Source organism: Scylla paramamosain, chromosome 33 (genome assembly GCF_035594125.1).
Source record: "Scylla paramamosain isolate STU-SP2022 chromosome 33, ASM3559412v1, whole genome shotgun sequence".
NCBI classification, from domain to species: Eukaryota; Metazoa; Arthropoda; class Malacostraca; order Decapoda; family Portunidae; genus Scylla; species Scylla paramamosain.
Genome location: NC_087183.1, coordinates 9,404,868 through 9,427,367, shown reverse-complemented (window position 1 = coordinate 9,427,367; position 22,500 = coordinate 9,404,868). Strand labels below are relative to the sequence as shown.

The following is a 22,500-nucleotide window of genomic DNA, read 5'->3' as shown; positions in this document are numbered from 1 at the left end:
TCTTCTTCTTCTTCTACTATAAATTCCTCGGTCCATAAAATATTCATTTGGTAAAGCCAGCCACACACGCACACACACACACACACACACACACACACACACACACACACACACACACACACACACACACACACACACACACACACACACACACACATACACCTGGTCTGATAGGCTAGGAAAGTGGTCTCCAAGTATGGTCTACAGTCTGCCTGTCTGCCTGTTTTTATCCTGATAACACACACACACACACACACACACACACACACACACACACACACACACACACACACACACACACACACATACAGAAGGGTCAGAGGTTTGGAGTTAGGGGAGGGAGGGCATAGGAAGATGTGTGTGTGTGTGTGTGTTTTAATGGATGTTGATAAGTGTGTCAGAAGCTTGTAACAAACAGTGTGTTGTCTGTCTCTCTCTCTCTCTCTCTCTCTCTCTCTCTCTCTCTCTCTCTCTCTCTCTCTCTCTCTCTCTCTCTCTCTCTCTCTCTCTCTCTGAATTAAACAAACATGAAAAACGTAAACAAAAAAGATATACTGACGACATGAACTTCTGTTGGCGTGTGCTTCCTTATCTCCTCCTCCTCTTCCTCCTCCTCCTCTCGTCTTCCTCCTCCTTGCACCTCGTACCCTCCGAGGATCCCACCAGGACGCATACCTGTCGGGAACACCGCTAATTACACACTCCACTCATCGCCTCTGTGCCAGATTCCTCTTTGCAGCTTTCTCCTCCTCCTCTTCCTTCTCCTTTTTTTTTTTTTTCTTTTTCTTTTTTTCTTTTTCTTTTTCTTTTCTTCTTTTTCTTAATTTTCTTCTTCTTTTTCGCCGTCTTCGTCTTCTATTTCTATGCATCCTTTATTCACGTATTCCGTATTTTCCTTATCCGTATCTCTCTCTCTCTCTCTCTCTCTCTCTCTCTCTCTCTCTCTCTCTCTCTCTCTCTGTGTGTGTGAGTGTGTGTGTGTGTGTGTGTGTGTGTGTGTGTGTGTGTGTGTGTAACATGCAAAAACGAGTCTAGACCTTAAGTTTGTCTTATTAAGTTTGACAACAGTATGCAACAGTGCGTGAAATGCAGTGATGGTGATTGTAGTAGTAGTAGTAGTAGTAGTAGTGGTGGTGGTGGTGGTGGTGGTGGTGTTGCATAAATTCCTTCATTCTTATTGTTTTCATGGTCATTTTGTCGATGTGGTCACGCCTAGAGAGAGAGAGAGAGAGAGAGAGAGAGAGAGAGAGAGAGAGAGAGAGAGAGAGAGAGAGAGAGAGAGAGAGAGAGAGAGAGAGAGAGAGAGAGAGAGAGAGAGAAAGAAAAAAACCAATATCTCCTTTGTAATTTTCACTGTTACCTTTTCTCATATAATTTTCCTTTTTTTTTACTTAGAGGTTACATATCACTAAATATAAAACACTCTATAGCCCCTGTGTTGCTGTCTGGGTGCTGCTGTGCATTGCTTGTGTGTATTACGTGTTGCGAATGTCGAGAGAGGCTCAGTATTGTGTTGCAGGGAGAGTTCTGTTATTTTTAGTGTCCCGTTGTCTGCAGTTCTCCTCGTTTTGTGTTGAAATTAGTGATATTTAGTTGTATTTCTTGAAGAGTGTGCCATTGTTGAGAGAGAGAGAGAGAGAGAGAGAGAGAGAGAGAGAGAGAGAGAGAGAGAGAGAGAGAGAGAGAGAGAGAGAGAGAGAGAGAGAGAGAGAGAGAGAGAGAGAGAGAGAGAGAGAGAGAGAGAGAGAGAGAGAGAGAGAGAGAGAGAGAGAGAGAGAGAGAGAGAGAGAGAGAGAGAGAGATACAGCCAGAATTGGGATAAATGCAATAATCGACCAAACAAGAAAGAAGAATGCAGAAAAGAGAGAGAAGATCGTGTGTGTGTGTGTGTGTGTGTGTGTGTGTGTGTGTGTGTGTGTGTGTGTGTGTGTGTGTGTGTGTGTGTGTGTGTGTGTGTGTCTGTCTGTCTGTCTGTCGTTGTGGGTGTAAGTGTAAATAATCTTTTTAGCGTGACCTTGGTGAGCTTGTTACCAAAAAAATAAGTAAATAAAATAAAATACCTGGTGACTTTTTATTGGTGCTTTTCTTTTTTTTATACGAAAATATAAATGTTTTCGCTTTTTATTTTCCCTTGTGTTGGTATTTTATTTCTTCTACGTATCATCATCATCGTCAATGGTCTAAATGATTGCGAGAAAGGGTTGAAAATGCGAGAGCAGAGTAAACGTGTGTGTGTGTGTGTGTGTGTGTGTGTGTGTGTGTGTGTGTTCATGTTTACGAAAGGGTGTTGAGAATTGCCTCACACACACACACACACACACACACACACACACACACACACACACACACACACACACACACACACACACACACACACACACACACGTATATAGTAACCTTGATCTCTCACCTCAGCTGGTCTCTCCCTCTCCCTCCCTCTCCCTCCTCTCCCCCATCCTCTTCCTTCCTCCCCTTTCCCCTCTACTAGCGTGCGTGGGCGGCGGGCGTGGGTGAGGGCGTGGGAGGCGTGCAGGTGAGGTATGTTGCTGCACAGGTGGCGTGTGAAGTGAGGAGGGGGTGAAGAGCAAAAGGAGGAGTAAAGGGAGGGTGTTAAAGGGTTGATGCAAAGGGTTAAAGAAGAGAGATTTGTGTTGGTTTTATTTTTCAAGTCGTATTTTCTTTATTTTTCTTTTTTCTTTTTATTATGTAGAAAGATTCATAAGTAAAAGGTAGATAAAAAGGAAATATGAAAAAATATGAAATATCTTTTTTTTTTCATCTTCCTCCTTTCTGTTCTTCCATCCTTCGTCTCCTATTAGTCTTCATTTTCTCTCTTCCATCTTGCATTCCCACTCTTTCCTCCTCTTCCATTTATTTCCCCTCCAGTACAATCCCCTTTCCGTCTCTTCTTATCCATCTATCTATCCCTTTTCATCCTTTCCTCCCATTCCCTTCCTTGTCACCTCTCCTTCTCTTCATCCCTTCCTTTCCCCTTACAATAATCTCCACATCTCTTTGTCTACTATCTCTTACCCTTTCTCTTTCAATACAATCACGTATCCATCCTTCCTTTCATCTATCATCCACCTTCTCTTCCTCTTCCTTCTCTAACTTTTCACCTCATTTATCATGCATACCTTCCATCTCCACTCGTTTCTTACCTTTCCACCTAATCTCCTCATCACCATCCCTCCTGCCCTTCCCTCTTCTTGTCTCCCTTCCTTCCCCCTCTGTACCCAAAGAAGCCGCCAGTCTAAAGGCCCCCAAAATGGCTTAATCTGCCTCTTATTGTACCTCGTGATAGCATCTGTGAGCATCATGATTATTTGCATGACTGTGGCGGCAGGACAGTGATGCCTACAAAAGTGGCCCTCATCATGTGTGTGTGTGTGTGTGTGTGTGTGTGTGTGTGTGTGTGTGTGTGTGTGTGTGTGTGTGTTCTTGCTGCTGTGAGTATCTTTGCATTTATGAGCTAAGAATAGTGGTTTAGATTAGGAGGAGGAGGAGGAGGAGGAGGAGGAGACGAGACAAGACAAGACAAGACAAGACAAGACGAGAGGAGAAGAGAAGAGAAGAGAAGAGAAGAGGAGAGATGATATGAGATGAGATGAGGAGAGAGAGAGAGAGAGAGAGAGAGAGAGAGAGAGAGAGAGAGAGAGAGAGAGAGAGAGAGAGAGAGAGAGAGAGAGAGAGAGAGAGAGAGAGCGTTGTAAAAAGATGCTTGTATTCAGGTTTTGTGAGAAGATAAGAAGAAAGATTGAAAAAAGAGGAGGAGCAAGGAGGAGGACGGGGACGAAGAGGAGGAGGAGAAGAAGAGTGATGATGTAGCAACTCAATCAAAGATACATCTATTCCCTCCTATTCTTGTGTGATGACAGGAGGTGACGGGGCCTGGCAGGAATTGGAGTGTGATGGAGCGTCCCCCCGCACACACACACACACACACACTGACCAGTTCATTAATATCACTTTAGTTCCCAGTGTAGGCGAGTGAGTGTTTACGTGTGCGTGGGTTTGGTGAGAGAGAGAGAGAGAGAGAGAGAGAGAGAGAGAGAGAGAGAGAGAGAGAGAGAGAGAGAGAGAGAGAGAGAGAGACCGACTTACCGACCGACCAACCTTCTACTTACTCGTATACACTACAGAGGTTACTATTTGAACCTGACCCACTACCTACGCCCGCGCCATGTGACCTCCCACGCCCACACGAGTCTGCACGCCACTACGCCACTCCTTTACGCCTTTCCGCGCCCTTGCACGCTCTTAGCCCCTTCCTCTCCAATTTCGTGAGTGTTTAGTAGAGTCCTTAACCCTTTCACAGTGACACAAAGCAATTAGCAGCACCGGAAGGAATGTGTAAAGTCTTTATAAGCATCTACAAAAAATTTAGCTATGAAAAGAATAGATTTTGCAGTTTTTTTTCTAGTTTAACGATTGGATGTGGCTGTGGAACAAGTAAAGGTGTCTCAGAGTGATTGGTAATTAAGAATAAGTGTACCCAAGTGGTAGTCAAAGGGTTAACGCTGATTGCCTTTGACTTCCTTGTGTTTAGGGATTATATATTTTTTTTCCTATTTTAGTTGACGATTCCACAGGCGGAGTCGCACATCCAGGTGGTTCAGTGATGACTTCCTTGTATAAAGATTTGAAGTAAGAGTGTTCCATTCCTGTGAAGTTCTTGATCGTGTTAGGATCTTTGTGTGATTGGATTATGGAAGGAGTGGGCGGTGTTTTGGTGTTAGATGGTGATTAGTTTCTTTTTAGTCTGTTGCTGTTGTAGTGGTGGTAGTAGTAGTAGTAGTAGTAGCAGTAGTAGTAGTAGTAGTCCTTGTTGTTAGGGAAGTAGTAATCGTTTTGTTGCTTTTGTTTTTGCTTCTGTTGCTGTTGTGATACCATTGTTGTTGTTGTTATTTGTAGTAGTAGTAGTAGTAGTGGTAGTAGTATTGCTGTTGTTGTTATTGTCATTGTTGTTGTTTCCGCTGAGTTACGCGTGTGTGGCAGTGGTGGCGCTGGGGAGTGACGCCACTGTGGTTGCTGGGTATCGCGGCGTGGTGCGCGGTGGTTGCTGGGCGTGGCGGCCGCTTTTGGTAATTACTTTCTGATGATATTCCGTTTTGTGGCTAATGAGTCGGCAACAGGTGGAGGGCTGAGGAGGAGGAGGAGGAGGAGGAGGAGGAGGAGGAGAGGAGATGAAGATAGACAGGAGATGAGTAGAATTATGAGACTGAGAAGGGTGAAAGCTAGAAAGGAAGAATAGAGGATGAAACAAGGGAGAAAGGAGAAATGAAGAAAAATGGATGAAAAAGAGGAAGAAAGGAAGAAAAGAAAGAGGAAGGAAGGGAGCAAAAAGAAACCTAGAAAAAAGGAAGGGAAGAAATAAAACAGGATGTAGGAGTAAGAGAGAGAGAGAGAGAGAGAGAGAGAGAGAGAGAGAGAGAGAGAGAGAGAGAGAGAGAGAGAGAGAGAGAGGCGTAGAGAAGCAGGTTGACGGGGCAAGGTGTGGCTGCAGGTGAAGGGGGGAGGAGTGGGGAGGGGGATGGGGGAAGGGAGAGAGGGGGGACAGGTAAGACAGGTAGCTGCAGTTGTTGACCGAGAAATTAGACGAGATATAAAAAAAAAAATAATAATAATATACCGTATTTTTATCGTCGGATTTAAATAATTAAGAGAACCTGATGTTTTCCTTTCATAGTCAAGCCATTTTTTTAGATGATTTTTTTTAATTTTATTTATTTATTTTTTTGTTAGAAGTAGGATTATCTTATTTACTTATTTATTTATTTTGGTATTTTCATATTCTGATTTAGATAAAAAAAAAATTGTGTGTTTCACTGACTGACAGAGAGAGAGAGAGAGAGAGAGAGAGAGAGAGAGAGAGAGAGAGAGAGAGAGAGAGAGAGAGAGAGAGAGAGAGAGGAACATAGACAAAAAAATACTGACCTCATCTCCCAAATCACCCTCCTCCTTCTCCTCCTCCTCCTCCTCCTCCCCCCAACTTCCAAGTTCTCCTCCTCCTCCTCCCATTTCTAAGTCCTCCTCCTCATCCACTCTGCCAAGCCTTCCTCCTCCTCCTCCTCCTCCTCCTCCTCCTCCTCCTCCTCCTTCTCTGCTACCATCACTACTGTCTCCTGGCGTGGCTTACTTCAGTGAAGGCCGAGGGCGTGGGGCGCTACCCTGCCCCGCCCCTGCCTGGTGTGGGCGGCGCGGGGTGGAGTTGGGGGGAAACAGACAGGGAAGGGGAGAGAAAGCTCCTCATTATTCCACCTCATTAAAGATAAATCTACCTGTTTTAAGGGAGAAAAGAGACAGAAATCTGATACTGGAGAGAAAAAGCCGTCTGTTTTTTTTTCTTTTCTCTCCCTCCTGTCTGTCTGCCTGTCTGTCTTTCTGTTGGTTGGTCGATCGGTCGCTCTCTCTGTCTCTCTTACGCGCGTGTCTCTCTCTCTCTCTCTCTCTCTCTCTCTCTCTCTCTGTGTGTGTGTGTGTGTGTGTGTGTAGGAGGAGGAAGAGGAGGAAGAAGAGTAAGAGGACGTCACTAACCTACATTTAAGGATGCTACGAATCTACATGCTCATATCATTAAGCCATTAACTGACACATTTATCTACTTGGTGCATTTAAAGACTCACCATTGAATCCTTTATGTATATCTGTATAAATACCTAAACACCAGGAACTCACATTGAAAAGGGCGATGATAAAGTGAAGGTGGCACAAGAGAGAGAGAGAGAGAGAGAGAGAGAGAGAGAGAGAGAGCGGTTCACTAATCCAACTCGACACTATAAAGTCACACGCTAAAGACTTTAATTGTAGCTTCTCTCAGTCTATAAAGTCAGAAGGAGGCCACGGGAAGAAAAGAAAAAAGAAAAGAAATGAAAAAAAAAAAATGTCAGCTCGTCTGATATCAAGGAAGAGTTGTAGAAAGAATAGAACGAAGAAATCTGTGAAAATAATGATGTGATGTAGTAGAGGAAGTGTAGGAAAGCCATCTCGAAGTGAATGACATTACAAAAATACTGATGAAAAGACTAATTGTAGAATGTGATGCTTTGAATTATTGAATTTTATTGGTTGACGGTAATTGTTAATGGCAGTATCCCTGGAACTAAATTTGGCCTCTTTTTTTTCGATAACTTAGCTTTCTTTTTTTCCCTCATTCTGTTTTCTTTTACTGAGAGCGGTAACTTGGCTTGTTTTTTTTCCCCTCATGATTTGTGTCCTTGGCCACTCTCCTTCATGCGTAAAAAAGACACTTCTTGCTTCATTTGACTCACTTTAGACGAATTTAATGAACAAAAATAAAAACTCGAGGCACTAAAAATTGTGAACCACTCAATTACTCCCCTTGCCGGCAGTCGTGGCTTTCGAAATCACACGCTGACCTTGCACCAGATCGTTTAGTTGAGTGTGAGGAGCCGCTGCGGTGAGGAGGCTAATGGAATCTTGCGGGAGTTACAGGGAGTGGAGAGATGCAAGAACCTTGTTGTGGCGCGGAGAAAGAACATCAAAGAACTTCATGACTTGTAATAAACTCACTGTCTCTAAGTCTTTGCCTTCAATCACTTTGCATTTAACTGACTTCCTTATCTTAGTAGCTTCACCAGATTTCTCGTCTTGCTACATCAAATCCACATTTTGTATTTGATTTGATCCTACTGTTTTCTCTCACTTGGGAGATAACTAACCTCCCCCACTTGATATCTGCTGCTTTGACCCTTTTATGGGACTGGCATTTCAGTGGGCATTTTTTTATTAGATTTTTGTTGCCCTTGGCCAGTGCCCTTCCTACATAAAAAAAAAAAAAAGAAAATCTTAACACCATCGTGGAATCACCCCATTTCTCCAATTGCTCCGCCAACTCCGCATTCACCTTAATCTGACACTGCCTCCTTTCACACTTGACAAATTACCGACTTCCCCATTTTGGTATCCTCTTGAAATCATCACATTTCTCCCTGCGCAATATAATCCACTTCCTCCATTTGCTTTTACGCTATCATCTTCTCCCACTTAGCAAATATCCGACTTCCCTATCAGTGTACCCTCTAAAAATCACTGTATTTATTCATAGACAACATACCAAATCCACGTTCTTCATTTGATCTGACGTCTCACTGTAGCACTTTGAGGTTTTATCGTTCCTCGTGGCAGTCTTCATTACAGTTACCCCTTCTCGAGTACCTCCAAGCCATATGACCTTCAGCCTCTTGCGGTTTCTGGATTTCCATTAACTAAGTAGAGAAAAATGATACCTTAATGAGTTGAGGTTTAGTGAATATTTGTGCCGAGAGGTGTATGTCTAGACTGATGAGATAATGAGGTTAAATAAGGAGTAGGTTTTCTATTAAAGGTTTTTTGAGGAATTTAAGGCAGAACGTGGTAGTTTACGGGGTTAAGAGGTAAAGTGAGATAGATGTTGAGTGTTCAGGTGAGATGAGTAGAAAGATGACACTTCCCATTATAACACCTGTCACCATATATATACTCATTAATTAACACACTTCATCTCCACTTATACTCGTGATCACACCTGTCCACACTCCCACTCATACTCATCAGTCAATACACCTGTTTTACCTCCAGTCATACTCCTTATCACACCTGTCCTTACCTTTAACACACTCCACACACCTGGCCTAATTTAAATGTTCCTGTCCTTACTTACCCTTCATACCTGCCCTCACACCTGGCTCCTAACCACTCCTAATCCCTATAATGACACTAAGCTCACGAATAGCCAGTCAGCATAAGGACAACGCCTCCCAACACCCAATCAGAACACACGAACCGCTCATCAGTCAGTGACCAATTAGCGGCGTACATGTTCTGCGTGGCAATGACCAATTAGAACACGACTAATGGTTATCCTTAGCCAATCATGTCGTAGGTGTTGCTTATTATCAGCCAATTAGAATGCAGGAGAGGAGTGTTGACCGTGTGATTGGTTGTGGTGGTGGGATAGTGCAGGGCGGGGCAGGGGAGGGTGGGATGAGGGGGAGGGAGGGGGTTAAAGAGAGGGGGGAGGAAGGAGAGGGAGAGACGGATGGGAGGGAGAGATTTTTCCAGCTTTGTGTGTATCTTATTTTATTTCTTTTGTTGTTAGTGGTGTTCAATGTTCCAAGACTGTATTCCTAAGTCTCTCTCTCTCTCTCTCTCTCTCTCTCTCTCTCTCTATTCATGGTAAAAGGTGAGTGTTTACTGACTGAATGGAAAAGGAAAGGACTGGAGGAAGAGGAGGAGGAGGAGGAGGAGGAACATAGGGTACAGGTAATGGGAAGTAGATGAGGAAGAATAGGAGGAGGAGGACAGTGATGAGTGAGGATAGGGGAGAAGGAAGACATTGATGAGGGGGAGGAGGAGGAGGAGGAGGAGGAGGACACTGATCAAGGACAGCGAGGAGGCGGAGAAGAATGAGAAAGAATAACGAGAGGGAGGAGGTTAATAATGGGGAAGTATAGGGAAGAGAAAGAGGTTGGTTGAGAGAGAGAGAGAGAGAGAGAGAGAGAGAGAGAGAGAGAGGCAGTGATGGAGTGTATGTTTACTCTTACGTCACCTCCTGTCTCTCACTGGAGGGGGAAGTATCTATTCTCCTCCTCCTCCTCCTTCTTCTCCTCCACTAGGATCTCTTCTATTTTTTTTCTTCTTTCTCTTCCAATTTCTTTACATACTGAAATTCGATAGTGGAATATTTCTGCCATCTCTTCTCTCCTCTCCTCCATCTTCTTGTCTTCTGTTATACCATTTTCTATCATTATCTTTTCTTCTTTATGACTCTTACTTGTTTTGCATTCTTTATTCTAATTTACCTTTTACTTATAATTTGTTACTCTTTCATGCCTTTCATAATTATATCTTCCTATCTCACTTTATTATTGCTCTCCATAGCTTCCACTCACCCCGGCTGTATTGTTTGAGCCTTTCTGTATCGCCCAAGTTCCGAGCAGCTTCGAGACAGGGAACCGAAGTAACGCGACTCGAACCAAAGCTGCCGTGTGTGTGTTGTGTGTCGCTGGTGTCTAGGATACTGTGCTTCCTCGAGTGACTTGTCGGCGTTGAAGATGAAAAGGACTGCCGAGGTTTATTTTCTTCCCAGCAGCATGACCAGTATGTTGGGTAGGTGATGAGTATATAGTGATGAGTGTACAGAGGCCCGTATTCAGAAACGCTTTGCTCCCCTGCCACGTCAATTTTCAGAAGCCACAGAGATAACATGGCCGAGTTCTCAAGACTGTTTCTCTTCTTAATAATGCAGAAATCTTGTCAATATGTCACTTGCAGTAAAAACACCTTTAAAAACCCGTGTAGCATTAACTAGAGCCCTTTGAAAGTAGTACAGGTGCAACGCAGAGATGTTTCTGAACAAGGTTTAAAGTCAGGTCTTTGTGGTGTGTGGTGAAAGGTGTGGTGAGTGACCGTGTCTCTCTTGCTGGCCAGCCAGGCGAATGGTGACGCCGCTGGGCCGGGAAACCATTGAATTGTTGCATTATTCTCGTATCTTGGTGCCATTTTGTCGGATTTTACATCTCACAATACTGCGTAGTTATTGAACCTTCCCTGTCGTGTTAAGGGAAGCGAATGGTGTTCAAAGTAAAGTCTTCGAGTTAATGAGTACTTAAATTAGCGTGTCTTATTTAGAGAAGCGAATGGTGTCTTATTAAAGGAAGCGAATGGTGTTCAAAATAAAGACTTCAAGTTAACGAGTGCACAAATCAGCGTGAGTGACGGCGGCGGCGGCTAGTAAGACTGCAATTCTTATCTCAGAGCCGCCCCGCCCCCCGCCCCATCCCACATGTATCCAGGTCGGACCCTCACTGCGCAGCGCTCATTACGTCTCCCGGTGGATGGGTTTCTAGGTGGAATCATTCACCTGAACACTGCCGCCCTGAGATTCTCATGGACAGCGGCCCGTGCGAAGTGCTGCCTCACTTTTCAGGTTTGCCGACACAGGCGTTCATTGATGGTTGTAGCGAGAGATTTCGGTCTTGTGTGTACAATTTTTTAACTATTTTATTATGTTATTGTAATATAACTTAGTAGAATATATTATAATTCAAGTGTAATCATAAAGAATAATTTTAGGAATACGATTATGAATGTGTAACCAACTCATAAGTCGCTGTCCACACTAGGCTGTTTTAGTCACGCGACAGCACCAGCGCCACTGTGAAGACAACGTGATGTCAGTGGTGTTGACACGACCCCTCTATTTTCTCAGTAGCACGAATGATTACGCAACTGGAGAGTGCCCGTTAGTTGCGTGAACAGTTGTGAGAATCAAGACGCACGTGTTTGAGTGGCGGGCACCCACACGACGCAGAACAGCGATTGGAGGGTTTTGTGAGCAAGTATTGGAGATTATGGTCCATATTCAGAAAAGCGTTGTTCTCTTACCACGACTAATTTCAAAGGCCACAGAAATGATTTCCCTAGCTCTCATGAGTGTTTCTCCTATCAATAATGTAGAAATATTGTTAATTTGCCACTATAACCGTAAAAACACCATTGAAAACCCGTGCCACTTCAACTAGGGCCTTTTGAAAGTAGTCAGGGTGCGGCGTAGAAGTGTTTCGGAATAACAAGCCTGTCTTGGAATTTAGAGACGCGAAGAAAAAAGTAAATGAAGAAAACAACACTAAATTTTCCTGTGTTGTACTGTTAAGGGTTACGAAAACAAAACACCTAAGCGAACCAGCATGAGGGTGAAGAGGATGACCGTATCATAGGGTATGGGACAGCATGACCTCAATGGGCCGTGACGCAGAGGTGGGGAGGACACACGTAATCCCTATGCACGCTGCCATGAAGGTGTATACGTACCTCAATTTTGAACGAGGTCAGAGAGAGAAGTAACGGTGGCGATAGCAATAGTAACAGTAGTAGTAGAAGTAGTAGCAGTAGGAATAGTAGTAAGATTAGTAGGAGGAGGAGTAAGATAAGTCACAGGACAAGACAGGGACAGAAGTATGTAGGTAGAGTTGAGGAGAGGGGGTACGGGAGGCTGCGTTGCATCACCACCGCACCTCCATCACGGCCAGACCTCAGCCCTCCCCTGAGAGTCACTTGTTGAGGGCTCCTTAGCGTATGATTGGCGTCTTGTGGAGCGGCGACCTGGAATGTGGAGCAGAGAGAGAGAGAGAGAGAGAGAGAGAGAGAGAGAGAGAGAGAGAGAGAGAGAGAGAGAGAGAGAGAGAGAGAGAGAGACAAGGATGCCAGAGGAATAATTTACATAAAAGGTGCCAATTAAACATGTTAATTAGAGGTTCCTGCAAGTCACGTCTCGTTCAAGGAAGCATTACTCCTCCTCCTCCTCCTCCTCCTCCTCCTCCTCCTCCTCCACTCCTTTATTTCCACTCTCCTTCAGTCTCCGTTATTTATACTGTTTTTTTTAAGACCTTCAGGAAGTGACGTGACCAACAAGGGAAAAATGTACTTATTGTTCCTCTACTTACGGTTCATTTTATCTTATTAGTTATGTTACTTAAGAAGTGTTATTAGGAATTGTCCGTTTGCATGCTTCTTTTTTTCATTTTCGTACACTTCCGTTTTCTTTTTTTATCATACTGTTTTATTGTTGTTGTTGTTGTTGTTGTTGTTGTTGTTATTATTATTATTATCCGTTAGATTATTTCGATGTGGAAAACCTCAAAAAAGTGATTATATTTTATCTTCATTTTATAATTTTTCTTGCGTGGTTTGAGGTTAATTAGAGGTCAGGTAAGAGAGAGAGAGAGAGAGAGAGAGAGAGAGAGAGAGAGAGAGAGAGAGAGAGAGAGAGAGAGAGAGGCAGAGAATGTAAGAGTAAAGTGCATATGACAATACATCATTTGCATTTTCTTCACGCCTCTCTCTCTCTCTCTCTCTCTCTCTCTCTCTCTCTCTCTCTCTCTCTCTCTCTCTCTCTCTCTCTCTGCACACGCAATTCAAGTCACTCACTCCCTCTCACCTCCCACTCCTTCCTCCTCCCACTCTCACCACTCCCTCTTTCCTCTCTCCCTTCCTCTTTCCTCTCCCGGAACTACCAAATGTTACACCTACTCCTAAGGCACTCCCAACGCTCCCCCCCCCTCTCTCTCTCTCTCTCTCTCTCTCTCTCTCTCTCTCTCTCTCTCTCTCTGGTAATGTCCTCTCGTTATGTTGTTTGGTTTACGTGTGTGTGTGTGTGTGTGTGTGTGTGTGTGTGTGTGTGTGTGATTTACTCTCAGCCATTTTTCATTCGTCTAATTTTTTCTTGTGTTTTTTTTTTTCATTCATTTATAATCTCCCATTTAATCCCACACTTTCCTATTTTCTTATCGTAGGTGTGCATGTCAAGGTTTATTGTCTTGATTCATGGCTGACAGGAACAGGAAGGTGGCTGATGGGGGAGGAAGAGTGATGGGGAGAAGGCAGCGGGGGAAGGGAGAGATGGTGAGGTATGAATTGAAGAGGGGGAAAGATAAGAGGAAGACTGGGATATCGTGGAATGAGAGAGAGATGGATAGGAAGGAGAGATGGGAAGAGGGGAGAATGTATAGGAAGGGGAGAGTTGATAGGAGGGGAGATAAAGGGTAGAGTGGGGAGAAGGGGAAGGAAAGATGAATAGCTCTATGATATGAGAAGGTGGAGAGGAAAGGGGAGATAGCCAATGGGGAGAGGATAAGGAGGATAGTTCAACAAGGGAGAGACAGACAGGGGAGAAAAAAATAGACTGGGGATCTGAATGTGGTTTGTGGGGAATAGGGATGTGGGGAGGAGAAAAAGGATAAAATGGGAAGCTTTGGAGGTTTTAATGAAGGGGAGACATGCGAGTGACTGGGGAGGAAAAAAATGGAGGAAAAGTAGCAGACTAGAAGAGTACGTGGGGAGGAGGATCATTAACGAAGAGTGGCTGGGGAGGTAACTCAGTAGGGGTGCGAGGAGGAGGGGAGGAGGCGGCGTAGGGAGTGTGGTAGTGGGGAAGGAGGGAGGGGTGATAGCGTAAAGGGTGTGTTTATTGGGGAGGATGGTGGGGTGATGGAGGGGAGGGAGGGGAGGAGAGGGGTAAGCTCCGTAGGGCGTATGGATGTGGGAGGAGCATGGTGGGGTGATGGATGGGGAGGGGGAGGGGGGCTTCATAGGTGTGGGTGTGGGGCGGGGGTGACGCCTTGTTTCCAAACGCTCTGACGGAGGTAAGGTCAGTCAACGCTCAGGTGTTTGGCTCAGGTGTTTTTGATCTCCTCACCTGCCTTGCCTCTTCCTCCTCATTCAACACCATTTTCTTTCCTCCTCTCTTTTCGTCCTTTTGTTTCCTCTTGTGTTTCCTCTTTTTCATCCTTCCTATTCTTTGTTCATCTGCCCTCCTCCTCCTCCTCCTCCTCCTCCTCCTCCTTATCCGCCAACAGTTCCTCTCTTCCTCCTCCTTTCCTTTTGTTTCCTCTTATGTTTCCTCATTTTATTCACCTCCTCTTTTTATTCATCATCTTCCTTCCTTATTCCTTACCTTCTCCTCCCTCTCATTATCCTCCTCACACTCTTTTTCCCTTCTCATCTTCGTTTCTTTCTCTCCTCTTATTTTTCTTTCTCACCCTCTTCCTTTTCTCCACCATCTTCCTTGCTCACTCTTTCATACTCCTTTATACTCTTTCTCGTCTTCCCTTTTTATCATCCTGTTCTCACTCCGCACCTTTCGCTTTCATGTCTTTTCTTAACCTCCTCCACAAGACTCCTCCCTTCTTTTGAAAGCCCCCTTCCCCATCCATACCTTTCCACACAGTCTCCTTTCCTTTCTATTCACGTCCTTCTTTCTCTTTTCAGATACCTCCTCCCCAGTCATTTCCATACCAACCAGCCGTCACCCATTCTTAGTCCCATTCCCTGGTCTCTTCTACTCTTCTTGTTCGTTAATATTCATCCTCTATTTACCCATCTTCCTCATTTGCTTCTCATGAACTCTTTTATTTATTTTCTGACTTTTCCTTCCCTTGAATTACTGATGGAAAGTTCTCTCACAGTTTCCTTTCAATAAATCATTCATTGTACAAAAGTCATCACCAGTGGCTAAGATAGAATTAGACATTAGATTAAGAAAATAGAAAAAAAAACGTAACATAACCTCTTGGTCAATATTTTCATGGTTTAACTTTATCTTGGCTGCTGATATTGACGCCGATTTGATTATTAAAAACGTGTGAATATTACTTGATTAAACTCCTTCACCACGATACTCAATTAAATTATGCCCTCCCCTCCCTTGGGCACTCCACAGAAGCACTCGGAAACTGATCTAAAGGCGACATTAATCTTTGCTCATTAGAGGCTCTCGACGGCGCCGGGAATCGAATCCTTGATTGGGAGAACAGAAAGCAGCGCCCCAGACAGCATGGCCATGGTGATCGCATTACAATTGACTCCACTGGCTAGAAATTGCAAAAAATCTATTCTTCTAAGCCTCTTCTTTCTTATAGACGCTTGTAAAGATTTCATACATCGTTCATACTGCCGTGAATTGTTACTTATCGCAGGGAAAGGGTTAAGTAGAAGATCGTGGGTGTCTTTCAAAACTGCACTCTTAACTTTCACCTCACAACTTATTGAACTTGAACAAAACCCATAGCAGATGAAAGGTTCAGAAACGATGTGGCAAAGTACAGTGAAAGCTTTAAAATAAACAAACAAGCAAAAAATATATATAACATCATTTAGTTTCCAGTCACACACACATACACACACACACACACACACACACACACACACACACACACACAAGCATTCGTAACACGAGAAATGTATAAAATGAGAGAAAACATCAAAGCGTGTAACTTATCTTTAGCAAAAATATGAAGACAGACTTATATGATGCTGGAGGAGATATTATGGTGTGTGTGTGTGTGTGTGTGTGTGTGTGTGTGAGAGAGAGAGAGGGGAAGGGTTTGATAATGGTAAAACAAGTCGTAAATCTGTCCTGTGCGGCCTTCTTCTTGACAAATAGGGAGGGAAGGTGATGGATTTATATCTTATTAAATATCTGTGACGCCGTGTATGTATGTATGTGTGTATGTGCCCGCGCGTGTGCGTATGTGCGTGTGAGAGAGTGTGGGGGACACGGGTGTGAATTCCATGGCAGTACGTGGTCGTAATTTAGCTGAGAGTGGGCGTGGGTTCCATGGGCGGGCGTGGGTCACCTGATGGGCGTCTGTACTTACATGGTGCAATGCGTGAGTGTGTGAACCTAATGAGCAAACAGAGGGACGAGGTGAGAATCCGTGTGTGTGTGTGTGTGTGTGTGTGTGTGTGATCGGGGGCGTAGGAGGGGGAGACTAATGTTTACGTGGGCAAATGGGAGGAGCAGGAAGGAGGGGGAGGAGTGGGTTACCTGTGCCTAGAGAGGAGAGAGGGGGAGCGTGAATAAAGAAGGATGAATTTAAGAGATACGAAGAGGAGGGAGGATAACAATTGTAAGGGGAGGAGGAGGAGAAAGAGGAGCAGTAGGGGTAGGTGCACTTAGGAGGAAAAGTAGGAGGATTACGAGTACTAGTGAGGAAGAGGAGTGTTTGAAGATAAGGAGGAGGAAAAGAAGGAAAAAAAAGTTAAGAGCAGTAGGATCTAGAGTAGGAGAAGAAGGAGGAGACATGTTGGAGGGACAAGGAGTGGTGGAGGGCGGGGTAGGAGTGGCTGTGTGTGGGTCTTACTCCTTCACTCTCCACTTGACCTTGGTGGCGCTGTAGGTGACGCTGCAGGAGTCTCTAACACCACCACCGCCACCACCACCACCACCTCCAAGTCGCTGTGTTTTTGTGTTCTTTTACTAGTATATTGTTTTACTGTTTGTGTATTTTGGTGCAGCATATATCGTTTGCCTTATTGTTCTAGGTTTTGTGTTTTTTTTTTATAATTTTTGCAAGTTTGTGGTCAATATCTTTGTTTTTCTATCCGTTTGTTTGTTTGTTTGTTTGCTTGTTTGTCTGTTTGTCTGTTTATGTGAATCTGTATGACTGTTTATTTTATTTTTTTCAAGCGTCGCCTCTCATCTTGGTTCGTAATTATTTTCGTTCTGTCTGTGATCTGTGTTCTTCAGTTCCTGTCTGTTTATCTAAAGTATCTCTATCTATTTATCCACCTATCTATCTATCGATCCGTCTATCAATGTGTGTCTGTTTATTGTCCCATCAGAGAGTCTTTCCTTGTGCTTTGTTATGATGATTTCCGTTCCTGTTATAATAATTTCCGTAACTAAGATAAATGAAAAAAAAAATTGTAAAAGCAGGTGCGAGAAAAACTGAAAAATATAATTCGTTTGAGCGTGTTTTCATTATTTATTCATTTACTTTTTTCATTGTCTTTAAAACTTTTGCTTTGTCTGTTCGTAAGAAAAAAATGGATAGACTCTCCCTTCACACCAGGAGGCGACGGGCCAAGAGTGTGAGTGGTGTGTGTACGAGTGTGTGGGATTGGCAGCCTGGTATATTTACTGATAGATAGCATAGAAATTTGATCTTTTAGAGTAACTTAAGTGGTTTTTCTTTTATCTTCGTAAAAACTTGTCTTTCTTTACCTATAACTTCATTGATTTTTTTCTCTTTTAGACATAACTTCACCAATGTCATTTTTTAATCGTCCATAAAAAGAGTAGTCCCTTCTAGGCATAACTACTATTTTTTTTTCTTCATCCATCAAAATTTAACTTTGCGTGTAAACTTCATTAATTTTTCACCAACCATAAAAAAAAAAAATCGCTTAGGCGTAACTTCCTTAATTTTTTCCTTCACCCATATACAGTGGACCCCCTACAGGCGCACCTTAATTATTTCCACTCCGTCCATAAAAAAAAAAAAAAAACTTTAGACGTAACTTAATTGATTTTTTTATTTTTTTTTATTTTCACCGTCCATCATTTTGAGCCGTATTAGTGGTCCTCGCGTCCCTCCCACACCTGTAGACGGGGCTGGCTTACCTGGGCTGCTGGTGGTGTCGAAGACTTGTCCCACGCAGCCCCTTGTAGCCCCGAGACTGATTTACTGACAGTATTTATTTATTCATTAATGTTTTATTGTTTGTCAAGTGTCAAGAAAAGTAAAGTAAAATAAAGCAAGTAAAACGAACAGATAAAATAAATACAGATAGATAAATAAATAAATAAAGTGCGTGTAAATGAAAATAAAGTGAGAGAATAAAGCCAGCCAAGTTTGCTCATCCCCAGATAAAGTTAATTATAGGATATCATAAAATGTTGGGTAGTGTGGCAGTGGTGTTGATGGTGGTGGCTGTCTAAGAAAGGTGAAGACAAGATGTGGAGATGAGGGTGGTATTAGTGTTAAAAATGGAGAGAGGGTAGTTAGAGGCAGTTAGAGAAAGAGAGGTTAGTTATATGTCATTGGTGAAGTTAATTAAGGGTTTTGTATTCTGAAATGTCTCGTTTTCTTACCAGAGTAGTTTTTTTGGTGAGGTTAAAAATTATCCTCAGTTACTCATACGATGCAATTTTATCTTCATTCACTTCATTAAAAGCGCCTGTCACACACAACAAAGTTTCCGTGGTCCTTCAGTCACACCCACGATTCCCGCTGGCGATTTTCAGGGCATCCACGGTCCTCCAGTGCTGCGGTACATTTAACCGAAGGACCACGATTCTTGTTTTGATACCCTGATGAGCACCGAGGACGAATATAAACAAACCATCATCATCATCATCATCATCATCGTCAGCTACACAAACAACGGGGCCCACGAGAAAGAGAATAAGTTATTTTTCTGAGATACAAAATTATTTAAAAGACTGTAGTGTAAAAAGTTTCTTGAATAGTGGATAAATATGGACAAAAAAAAAAAAAGAAACGAAAGATTATCAATCTGGCAGTGAAATAGTGAAGGAGAAAACATATATAAAGTAGAATAGATTTTATCTCTGAAAGCCACGTAAATATTCAAAATAAATAAACGAAAGTGTCTAAAATTGTTGTAGGTAATTATGGGAGAAACTGTCAAGTAATGGAAGGGTTAAGGGGAGATATATGGACGAAGACAAGGTTGAAACAGTAACAAAAAAGGGAGGGGGGCAAGAATCATAGGGGGCTGGAGGCACGAACGGCTTAAGTAATAGTATAGGAGAAATAGATAAAACTAGACATCATACGGGAGACCATAGGAAAATTAGAACGTGGGTGGGAATTAAACACTGGTGGGAGAGGATATGGGAGTGCCTGGGAGTGGCGAGGGTGAGGGAGAGGTGAGGGAGAGAGGGTACATACGCACATAGCTTCCCACGCACATATACTAGTACACACGCACACACACACACGCACACACAGTTACTCCCACGTGACGCAAGTTTTTTGAGTGATTTGTTGTTACCGAGTGCGTGTTTGTGTGTGTGGATTGTCATTGTTGTTATCGTTGTTGTTGTTGGTAGTAGTGATGGTAGTGGTGGTGATTCTCTCTCTCTCTCTCTCTCTCTCTCTCTCTCTCTCTCTCTCTCTCTCTCTCTCTCTCCTCCTCCTCCTCATCTTTCTTACTTATTTTTATTCTTCCCACCACAAACATTCGTACATTTATCATAATTATATTCGTTTAAGATGTTCTTTTTTTTTTATTATTACGTTGCTTTTTCTATCCTCACTTTTTCTCTCTCCTCTTCTTACTTGCCTCTCCTTATTCGTTGTACTGAGTATGTCTTTTACGTTCCTCGCAATTCTTGTTTATCAGATTGTCATGTATAAGCTTCATTCTCTTTCCTCCTTTATTCTTTTTTTTTTTCATAAATTTGCAACAGGTTTCCCGTGGGAGTAATAATCTTATCCCAAAGTGGATGTTTCCCATTTTCTACACGAGCACTTACTGAACAGGTGCACTCAAATATTTGTTCAGCCTCACCGCAGGAGTTCCACTTGGGATGAAATATGGCGAAGGAAACACGTCATGATTTGCACCTGCCTGACTAAACGATACCTTTACCTGGCGTTGATTAGGTGTTTGTGAGAGAGAGAGAGAGAGAGAGAGAGAGAGAGAGAGAGAGAGAGAGAGAGAGAGAGAGAGAGAGAGAGAGAGAGAGAGAGAGAGAGAGAGAGAGAGAGAGAGAGAGAGAGAGAGAGATAAGACCCAACAAAATATACATCACAAACATTCACAAAACCACCTAAAACATCCCACAACATTTTCACTTTAACTCCAAATCTCCCTTGAAAAAATGAAAATAAAATATAGATAAAATAAAATAAAAAAGTCGCCCCTAAAAAACAACCCTCCTCACAGGTTTTCTTTGATTGGCCGCCGTGTTTACATCTGAGGCGGGTATTGGTGCAGCTCTGGTCTGCAAGGCGCGCTTTGCCATATATAGGAAAGATCTATCGAGTGTTAATAGCGACTCTTTTAATGCTTAGGGTGGGTCATATTGCGTGTGTGTGTGCGTGCGTGTGTTTGTGTGTTTGTGTGTGTGTGTGTGTGTGTGTGTCAACTTATCATTGGTGTTTTGGTGGTGACCTTAGAGGGATGCAAGGTCATGGGAGGTTAGGTACTGGGAGGAGGAGGAGGAGGAGGAGGAGGAGGAGGAGGAGGAGGAGGAGGAGGAGGAGGAGAAATGCATGAAGGGAAGGACTGAGAGAAGATGTAGAAATATTGTTGTGGCACGAGAGAGAGAGAGAGAGAGAGAGAGAGAGAGAGAGAGAGAGAGAGAGAGAGAGAGAGAGAGAGAGAGAGAGAGAGAGAGAGAGAGAGAGAGAGAGAGATACTGGCAATTGCCGCTTACAATACTATTTTTTTCTCTCTTCCTTCTTTCCTCTTTTTCTTTCCTTTAGCTTGTTTACCTTTCGTTCCCTTCTTACCTTCTTCTATCTATACATCCATTATTATTATTATTATTATTATTATTATTATTATTATTATTATTATTATTAGTAGTAGTAGTAGTAATAGTAGTAGCAGTATTAGTAAATTTTATCCTCAACATTTATATATAAAAGAAAAAAAACACACGCGCGCGCACACACACACACACACACACACACACACACACACACACACACACACACACACACACTGCCTAAAGAATAAACCGTTTATTATTATTATTATTATTACACACACACACACACACACACACACACAAAGGCAAACCACTTAAAGAAATCCACGATGGGCGTCACTTAATTATTTCCTCCCCCTCACATCATGCAACCTCGTATATTCACTACCCTGCGTCCTCCCACGCCCTGCACGGGAACACTGCGCTGCGTACTGGGGTGGCGGGTACGACGGTCAATGTGTGCCAGACCTTCCTGTGCAAACGTCGCTAAACTCCACTTTGCATAGTAGAAAAGGGGAGAAAATGTTGTGATTTCGGAGTTAAAGATTTGCGACAGGAGAAACAGAGCGGGAATAGGAAGTGGATGAAGACGAGAATAGAGGAGGATGTGCAAACGTCGCTAAAATTCGCTTTGCATAGTAGAAGAAGAGAAAAATTGTTGGTAAAGTAGTGATTTTGTGGTTAGTTTAAAGATTTCCCGGGAGAAAGAGAGACAGAAAGCTGGGAGGGGAGGTTGAGAGAGGCAAATGAAATAGACTGTACAAATGGAGCTAAAATTCTACTTTACATAGTAGAAAAAGAAGAAAAAGTTGGGAAAGTTGTGATTTTAGAGTTAGTGAAAAGATGTGCGAGAGGAAGAGAGACAGAAGGCGGGGAGGAAAGTGGATTAAGAGGAAAATAGAAGACTGTACAAACGTCACTGAAATCCACAATACATGATAGAAAAGACAAAAAAAAAAATGCAGGAAAAGTAGTGATTTTGGAAGATGAAAAGACTGATATGCAAAAGAGCGAGATTTTCCGAGAGTTGTGAAAAGATTTGCGAGAGAGAGAGAGAGAGAGAGAGAGAGAGAGAGAGAGAGAGAGAGAGAGAGAGAGAGAGAGAGAGAGAGAGAGAGAGAGGTGGGGAGGGGGATGGATTAGGTGGAGGGGTTGTGGAGAGCAGGTGTGTTACAATCGTCCTCCACCTCAGCAGCAGGTAAGTAGGGCTTCGCTGTTAGATGGCTGCAGTGTGGAGGGAGGGAGGGAGGAAGGGAGGCAAGGAGGAAAGAAGTGCAGTGTTGAGGGAGGGAGGGAGGGTTGTAAGAAGGGAGAAAGATGGAAGGAGGGAAGGAGGGAATACAGCTTACGACTTGTTGTTGTTGTTGTTGTTGTTGGTCTTGGTTTTGTTCTTGTTCTTGTTCTCGTTCTTGTTGTTCCTGTTCTTGTTCTTCTTGTTCTTATTTTTTCTTTTTTCTTTTCTTTTCTTCTTTTCTTATCTTTTATCTTATCATTATTATTATTATTATTATTATTATTATTATTATTATTATTATTATTATTATTATTATAAATGTTGTTGCTGAGGAAGGCTACGTTCTTCTGTCTTTACTTTCTTCTTTCCTCCTCTTTTCTTCTGTAACTTATCTATCACCAAAAAGAAAAGAAAAAGTACATCTTTGATATTCCCAGTAAGGATGATGATGATGATGATGATGGTGTGTGTTTATGGGAGAGGAAGAGGGGATAACACGACGTAGTAGGGATGAATC

The 22,500-nt window shown here is 43.0% G+C and overlaps 1 protein-coding gene across 14 annotated transcripts in view; it reads left to right on the top strand.

Moving 5' to 3' along the window:
• LOC135089635 (restin homolog) overlaps nucleotides 1–22,500 on the top strand; it is a 167,070-nt gene that overhangs the window by 15,339 nt on the left and 129,231 nt on the right. Inside the window, exon 1 of one of the 14 annotated variants that reach the window (XM_063985473.1) lies at nucleotides 9,962–10,110. The exons of 12 other annotated variants lie outside the window; for them this stretch is intronic. The gene's annotated coding sequence lies outside the window, so the exon portion shown is untranslated. Of the gene's footprint in view, nucleotides 1–9,961; nucleotides 10,111–22,500 lie in introns of those variants that run through there. One more of the 14 variants, XM_063985475.1, reaches the window with a different exon arrangement.